The 8,734-nt window shown below is 41.4% G+C and overlaps 1 pseudogene; it reads left to right on the top strand.

Annotated features, from left to right (window-relative positions):
* The first annotated feature begins 2,076 nt into the window (after window positions 1–2,076).
* On the top strand, window positions 2,077–8,460 carry LOC145485543 (uncharacterized; annotated as a pseudogene).
* The last annotated feature ends 274 nt before the right edge of the window (window positions 8,461–8,734 follow it).

Below are 8,734 nucleotides of genomic sequence, written 5' to 3'. Positions count from 1 at the left end.
AAATGAGACTCTTTTGCAGAGTACTTGTTTTAGTTCCATATCGGACATACCAAGATGCGTTTTAAGCCCGCAAAACTACGCAACTTTTGTCGTTTTCATAGGGGCTTTAGAAGGCAATTCTTCAACGGTCGATGGAATCCTTCAAAATGCTTAAAAAAATTTAAAACTTTCTATTGTTAGATAGAAGAAAAGTAAAGTTCTTACGCTAAGTTTACCCCGAGTTCTAGTTTTGTAAATTGTTTCAGTGCGAATACTGAGAACTTTGTCAAATTTTCCAGATATTTTTTGCATATTTAATGAGGCAAAAAGCCATATTTTCGTTTTTCGCGAATTTCTCAAAGACTTTAAATTCTAAGAAAATTGGAATAATATTTTCCAAATTGGCTCCCAAAAAGCGTTCTTTAGGCATAGTTTCAGGACTTTCGATTTTTCTAACCTGGCCATTCTCGATATTTCCAGTCTGACTCTTAAGGCAATTACATTTAGCTTAACCATTTTAAAGTTGATAGCTTTTCTGTTGCTAATCAAGCATCAAGCTATTTTGCCTCGTTGCGTTAACAATGGTCTAATGCAAATTTGTCGCGGCTTCCCATATTTTTATCCAGATATCTTACAGTAACTGCCACCGTGGTATTTAGCTTCTTTGAACTGACGAGGGGCTAACACTCATTGCATCATTTCCCTAATCTCTTTATATTCCCTTGTTTAACTTCCCAGTGGATAAATAGCCAAGTGTAATCGACCTGTATTAAGTATTAAAGAAAAACTGCGCACTATTGTTTAAAACATGAAAGAATTGATATGTGTGATCTCGCAAATATTGTTTCCGTCGGCAAGAATAGATCCTGCCACCGCCCAGCTTTACATAGGTTGCAGGTGCAAAATAGATCCTATAGTTATTTATACAAACTTCTCTCCTGAAGGCTGCTGTTATTCAACTCAAAACCAGGAATTTTCAGATCATGCACTAATTATCGCCAAAAAGTCATCCCCATCTATGAGAGTTATTTGCAACTTTCAGGCTTGATTTCAAAACATGATGGGGCCAGACCACCCCTCAAATGGGTCGTCAGCGCGTGGCCATTTTTTCAAGATGGCGACGTTTGGGCGGGCAAAGGCTTCTGCATGTATAAGTGGAAGGATCTTGGGCCAAACTGGCCGATTTTAACTGAGATTTCCGTAGCCTAGGTACAACACAGCAAAAAAATGGCGCCTTTTTTCAGATTTTACGGTTCAGTAGCTTTCTTTTGATGTGTAAATACTGGTGTAATAATGAAAACTTAACCGAGAAAAGTAGTATGATTGGAAGCGAAAATTTCCGAGAAATTTCAGCTGAAGAGTGTTCAAGGTATTGCTTTTCTATTAAGATTTTCTCTAAAGGTAAAACTTACATTAAAATCGAAAGCCATACGAAGTTTGTTCAATGTCTCTTCTTATTAAAAATGTACAAATTCATAGCTTTTGACCTGATACAAAAAAAATTACCATGTGGTCCTTAGAGTAACCTCGAGTGGGCAAAAAAAACACTTTCCGCTTGCTGCATACAACTGCTTAAAGAAAGAGAGAACGCAAGCGCTGGTCCAATATGAAGCGAAAATAAGCGAGCTGAGATCACAATTCAATGAGAAAGGGACGGAACTTGAAGCTTTGAAGACGAAACTTCACAAAACTAAAGAACGTATTCGAAGACGAAAGCGAAAGGTTTGGATAAATTAATGTTTTATTCCTCGCATATGCAATTGACACAATATCTTGTGTGATCATAAATTTCATAAAATATACGCCGTTTTATTTGGATTGCTCATGTAGTTCATACGTTTAAAACTTATATTAAAAGACTATTTAGCTCACCCTGCCTGAGTGTTATGAAACTGGTTGATCATAGAATTTAGTGATCGGTGACATGATGTTATACACATTAGTAGTTCCATTTTAATTAATCAGCTCTTCAGATTGAGAAATTGAGCTGGACTAATTTGCAGACTATTTATTCAGAACTAAAAAAAAAACAGTTATATTTATTGTTATTCTTAAAGAACATTTTCGTTGATTTGTATGAACTTAATTATACACAGATTGCTGAATTAAAAAATGTAGAAAATGATAGTGGTGATCAAGCCAAAAAGGTAAAAGATGACAGAGGGCCCACTATCTCAAGTGAAATCCATCCAACCAACAGCGAAAAACTTAATCTTTCCAGGAGGCAGTTTTTCAGACGTAGAAAGAAGACCATGGCTGCACTTGGACCGATCCATACTTGTGCTGGAGCCAAGAGAAAATTGCCCCGAGACAACAAACCAGTGCTTGATGGTTTGTGGATGACATTAATATGCACTGCATCAAAACCTGAGATGACCACTTACATCAGGAATTCAAATATTTGCATGCAAGAGATAATTCCAGGTATTGTTAAAGGCAAAATAAAAGATTATGAACAAAGCAAGGAAAATCAAGTGAGAAGCTTGCGTGTACTATATGAAGGAGGCCTCATGAACAAGAGAAAGTACACAAGCATTACAAACAGTTCAGATGTCGTAAAAGAGACTAGAAAGAAAAAGAAAAACCAGAGAACAGAATTTATGAAAGCATGTGAAGTTCCAAAAATTTTGCCTAACAAAACACTCAGGAGCTTTGTCAGAGGCATAGAAATTGGTCAAGTACTATCCTTGGAAGATCTGGCCAGCAAACATTCCCTGGAATCAACATCTGGTGTATACAGGCCCTTGAAACCTTTTCTGCTGAGGCTTGCAGATATGTACTTGTTTCTAGACAACAAAAACCCCTGCCTGCATTGGTTCAATAGAGAAAAAGCAGTTCTGCATGTAGCCATTGGTGCCGACGGTGCTCCCTTTGGGAAGGATAATACAGCAACAGGTATTATTATTGTTACTTCCAGATGATATGAGACTAATAATACATGTAATGTAACTGTAGAACATGATGATAACATTAAATCACCATGAGTACTATCCGAGTCCCCTGTTTGAACTGAATTTGTTTGTAATTAATGTAAAATAATAGCTTATCATGCAATTAGCTCTTTAAATTAATAATAAATATTAATAATAAAGTGTATTATCGTTTGTCTCACGATGTAGTCACTTGAGATGTAGATCGCGACGTTTCGACTGCTTACTGCTAGTCTTCTTCAGGCGATAAGGTCGACTGATTGCACGGTATCATTTATATCACAAAGGTCGGCTGTGATTGGTGCATTTCGATCCTCCTATTGTTCCATTGTTCCAGCGAGTAGCTGTTCCCTCAGTGGTCTGCTGTTGTATCGTTCTCTTGTTGTTGTGTTTCTTGATCGTGGGTATCCATGCATCAGGAATTTCAATTCCACTATCCCTGTTGATGTTGTTAGGGTGAAGTCTTATGTGAATAGCTTCCTTGACCCTATGTGTGTACCAGTGAGGATCTCGATCAATAAACTTGACCTCATTCCAGATAGGATAGTGGCCGCTCTCGTGAGTGCGTTCAGAAATGGCGAAGGTCTGGGTACGGGCGAGTCGTATATTCCTGTTGTGTTCTTTGATCCTCTCCTGCATAGATCTCCCTGTTTCCCCGATGTAGACTTTGCCCCACTCACAAGGAATCCTGTAGACAACACCATCTTGTTTAGCCGGGTTGATGGTGTCCTTTGGTCGCACTAAGTGTGACCGAAGTGTCGTGTCGGACTAAAAGACGGTGCAAATGCCTTGTTGTTCTAGGCAGCGGCGGAGAGACTCCGAAACTCCTTGGACATAAGGTAAAACGGCGGTGGATTTAAATTCCGCGACAGGCTCTCTTCTTGGGGTTGTTCGTGCCTTTGTGATCTTCTGTACAAAAGAGGAGGGATATCCGTTAGAAACAAGTACAGATGACAGATGTTTCTTCTCTCCAGCAATTACTGATGGTTTGGTGACGAGACGTTTAGCTCAGTCGTACAGACACTTCACAATACCGCGCTTTACTGGCTGAGGGTGGTGTGAATCATATGCTAGGTACTGATCAGTATGTGTTGGTTTCCTGTAGACAATGGTGGTAAGGCGGCCATCAGGTTCTCTGTAAACTGACGTGTTGAGAAAGGCGATCTTGTTGTTGTTCTCGATCTCCATGGTGAAACGGCTTGATGGTTGTTGACTGTTCAGGTCTTGCAGGAAGACGTCAACTCTATCCCGATCCAGGATGGTGAAAGGATCATCTACGTAGTGTTTCCAGATCTTAGGCTTGCAAGGTGCGGACTCTATTGCTTGTTCTTCAAGTATCTCCATGTAGAGATTAGCAATAACCGTGGATACAGGGCTCCCCATGGCTGTGCTGTCTCGTTGTTCGTAAATCGATCCGTTGTACTGGAAGTACATAGATCTTAATACGAAATTCAAAAGGTCTGCGATTTGAACTGGAGTAAGTGTCGTGCGGTCAGCCAGGCCTGCGTCGTTCTCCATTTTTTGTAGCACGGCTTGTACAGCACCCTCGATTGGTACATTGGTAAACAGTGACTCTACGTCGAAAGACACCATGATCTCGTGGTCCTGGATCTCTTCACTGGCGATGGTGGAGGCGAAGTCAGTTGAGTTCTTCACTGTGAAGTTCGAGTTACCTGCAAGAGGAGATAATACGTTAGCCAAGAAAGCAGACAGGTCGTATGCAAAGGTGTTGACACACGACACAATTGGCCTAAGCGATGTGTCGGCCTTGTGGATCTTCGGCAAACCATAGATCCTAGGTGGTTGTTTGTGTCGGGGTCTGATCTTATTATAAACCGCCTCTGATGTGTCCACTCCGTTTCAGGGTTAGCAGCTTCTCAGATAGCTTCCGGGTCAAGCGGTCCATCAGATCTTTGTTGAGCAGCTGGTACGGTCCGGAATCAATTAGCACTGACATTTTTGCATGGTATGTGTCAACGTCCAGGATTACGCTGGCGCGTCCTTTGTCAGCCGGAAGGACCATGATGGAGTTGTCCTCTTTTAAGCTTTGAAGAGCCTCCTGCTGTTCCTTCGTGATGTTGGGCGTGGGTGGCTGTGCCTGTTGAAGGATGGTGTTGACGGATCTCCTGACTGTGTCTGCTCGCTCCGCATCTTGTGGCCTGACTGCTGACTCAATCTTGGCAATGATCTCGGTGGCTGGGACGCTCGTAGGAGTCACGGCGAAATTTAGACCTTTCTTCAGTAAGGACACCTCAGCTTCGTTAAGGGTCCCGGATGACAAGTTGATAACCCACTTTGTTTTGTCAACAAAAGTTGTAGGAGAAACAGAAGACTGTTTCTCTCGCAAAAGTTTCTCAAACTTGCACTGTTGACGGTCTTTGGTGTTATTAAAGACTCGCTGGGTAGTGGATTTAACCTCTTCGAGTACTTCTGCAGCGTCATCTGCAGAAGGAGCAGATGTTATGCTCTGTGCTGTTGATTCGGCTTCTTTCTTCATATCTGCCTTGGCTCTCTGCGTCAGTCTGATTCTTTCCCTCGGGAATCTCATGGATGCTAGTTCAGCGACTCTGCGTGCACCTCTGGTGGGAACTGGCGGCTGAACTTGCAGATCTCTTGGAACAATGTGGTTCTTAATACACCTTGTGAGAAAGGTGAGATGGTTGGTATAGTGTGCGAGCTTGCGTGAGCAACGCTTATGTCGACGAATCAACCTTAGGGCTGTGCGCCCATATTTCTGGTCAATGTTGAGGAAAAGGTTGTTGTTATTCATTGTGGTGGATGCAATAATAAAGTGTATTGTCGTTTGTCTCACGATGTAGTCACTTGAGATGTAGATCACGACATTTCGACTGCTTACTGCTAGTCTTCTTCAGGCGATAAGGTCGACCGATTGCACAGTATCATTTATATCACAAAGGTCGGCTGTGATTGGTGCATTTCGATCCTCCTATTGTTCCATTGTTTCAGCGAGTAGCTGTTCCCTCAGTGGTCCGCTGTTGTATCGTTCTCCAGTTGTTGTGTTTCTTGATAGTGGGTATTTAGCTGTCTACCTGGCTAAACAAGATGGTGTTGTCTACAGGATTCCCTGTGAGTGCGGCAAAGTCTACATCGGGGAAACAGGGAGATCTATGCAGGAGAGGATCAAAGAACACGACAGGGATATACGACTTGCCCGTACCCAGACCTCCACCATTTCTGAACACACCCACGAGACCGGCCACTATCCTATCTGGAATGAGGTCAAGTTTATTGATCAAGATCCTCACTGGTACACACATAGGGTCAAGGAAGCTATTCACATAAGACTTCACCCTAACAACATCAACAGGGATAGTGGAATTGAAATTCCTGAAGCATGGATACCCACGATCAAGAAACACAACAGGAGAACGATGCAACAGCGGACCACTGAGGGAACAGCTACTCGCCTGAACAATGGAACAATAGGAGGATCGAAATGCACCAATCACAGCCGACCTTTGTGATATAAATGATACCGTGCAATCAGTCGACCTTATCGCCTGAAGAAGACTAGCAGTAAGCAGTCGAAACGTCGCGATCTACATCTCAAGTGACTACATCGTGAGACAAACGATAATACACTTTATTATTGCATCCACCACAATGAATAACAACCTTTTCCTCGACAATAATAAATATTATTATTAGTTTAATATTATTATTTAGTTACTTTATTTAGAACATATGCTAGCTAGTGTTGAGCACTTTTTAATAATTGCCTCATTTTTGTTTGAGGTTTAATTTGCATTTATAGCATACCTTTTCAGCATTTTGAACCTCCTGAACAGGGTGCAGAGCTGCAATGACAACCACCTTCTGATGGGTACTAATTGTGCTGAAGACACTCCATTAATGAAACAGTATACCAAGCATTTGGTCAAAGAAATGAAGCTTATAGAGGAGGCTAAACGCACCACTGACCAAGGCCATGTGGTGGAATTTAGATTCCAATTGATCCCAGCTGACATGAAATGGGTGTCACCATATCTGGGGAACTAAATAACTGTGCAGTTTACTTTTCCCCTTTTGCCAATGCGAACCAAACTGAAAAAACCACTATCGGTGGCTCAATTGGTGGACCGGAAGCAACTTGGCAATCATGGCATTACAACAAGTGGATTCTAGTTGTAGAGAAGGTTGAAAAGTTTAAAGCCAAACTTAAAGATCCTGAAGGGAAACAAAGAGCAGAGGTCACCAAGTTAATTGCCAAGGAGAAATCTAGGCAAGAATTTGTTCCCCCCTTGGGCAAATATGCGGATTTAGCTAAGGCTGAGCCACTACACAACACCAACAATGCCTGGCAGCAGTGGTTTTCAGTTCTCCTGACAGTGGCCATGCAGTACACTGACCAAGCTAAACTAAGGACAGCAACAGTGGTATCAAGACCTTCCAAACTCGTCACCACTGGTAGGATTTTTTAAGTGTGTGCGGGAAACCATAAAGTGTGGAAGGCTTTGCAACAGCTTTAATAGGTGGTTCAGTGAGAAGAGAAAGAAGGGAATTTCTTTCTCTTATAGATTCACTGGACTGGAATCAAAGAAGTTTTCATGGAACTTTGCTTACCTTATTCAGGAACTGTTGCAGATAGACAAACTGTCAAGTGCGTCTGTTGTAAAACTGCACACACTGGCATTTACTGGTGTGAAAATCAGGGATGCTGCTGCCATTTACTCCAGAGTGGAAGTAAGGAAGCAGCAAGTTGAGGATTTGAAAAACTTGTGCCAAAACTATTTCACAGCAAATCATCTGCTGTTAGAAGGAGTGAATCCCACTGTGTGGACCCTCGGCTATGCTATCCCATATCACACCAACCAGCTGCTGGAGAAGCTTGGGTTTGTGCTTGGCCTAAACTCCATGCAGGGTCGAGAGGCTAAACATGTCAAGCTAGCCAAGTATGTGGAGAACACTTGAAATGTGAAGAAAAGTATGAGGTGGTGGATTGTGTTCCGTCGTGAGTTTGTCTGTCTCCTATGGCTTAGAGAGATGGACCCTTACAGTGTTTCCTACTGGCAAGAGAAAAAGAAAGGTTGTGACTCCTACATACCTAAGAGGGTCAAAGACAATGATAACAAATTTTGTTACTGTGGTTTTCCCAAGTTAAATGCAAATGATGAAGGTTGCACAGTATGCACAGGCAATGTGATACAACTAGTCAAGCAAAGTGTTGCCACTGGAAAAGTTAACACTGAGCTCAAGCAGTTTCTTGACCTATTGTAATCTAAGTTTTTTTGTATATATCAGGGTAAAAAAAGATAAAGTCTGCATTCAAGCCTAGTGGTATGATATCATGCCAGAGTTTATCCTGCATGAAGCGACTAAGAGTATTTCTACCTTCCTGGATGGAATGCTGGTCAGTTGGAGGGTTACCCCAGCATTAAACTCACTGGTACCCATTTATACACCTGGGTGAAGAGAGGCACTATGAGAGTAAAGTGTATTACTTTACTTTAATCATTTTCTCAACAGAAATACATACATATTCATATATAAAGCTGAGGGAAAGCCAAAAACAAGAACAAGTTCCCTTACAAATGGCCACCCAAACCACAGAAAAATTAAATATAAATATAGTAGTAATAATAAAACCGGTAGTAATAATAATAATAATAATAATATAAGAAAGATTAAGCTAATTTAGCATCTAACTGATAAAAATACGTCTTGAAAAGTCGTTTGAATTCAGAAAGAGACTCAGACTTTCTGACATGCAAGGGTAAAAAGTTCCAGGCTTTGACTGTTCTATGGAAATAAGAGTACTTCAGAATATTTGTTCTTGAATATTGAATTTTAAATGACAGGTCAGC

The sequence above is a fragment of the Orbicella franksi genome, chromosome 4 (assembly GCF_964199315.1).
Source record: "Orbicella franksi chromosome 4, jaOrbFran1.1, whole genome shotgun sequence".
NCBI classification, from domain to species: domain Eukaryota; kingdom Metazoa; phylum Cnidaria; class Anthozoa; order Scleractinia; family Merulinidae; genus Orbicella; species Orbicella franksi.
This window is presented reverse-complemented; position numbering and strand designations above follow the sequence as displayed.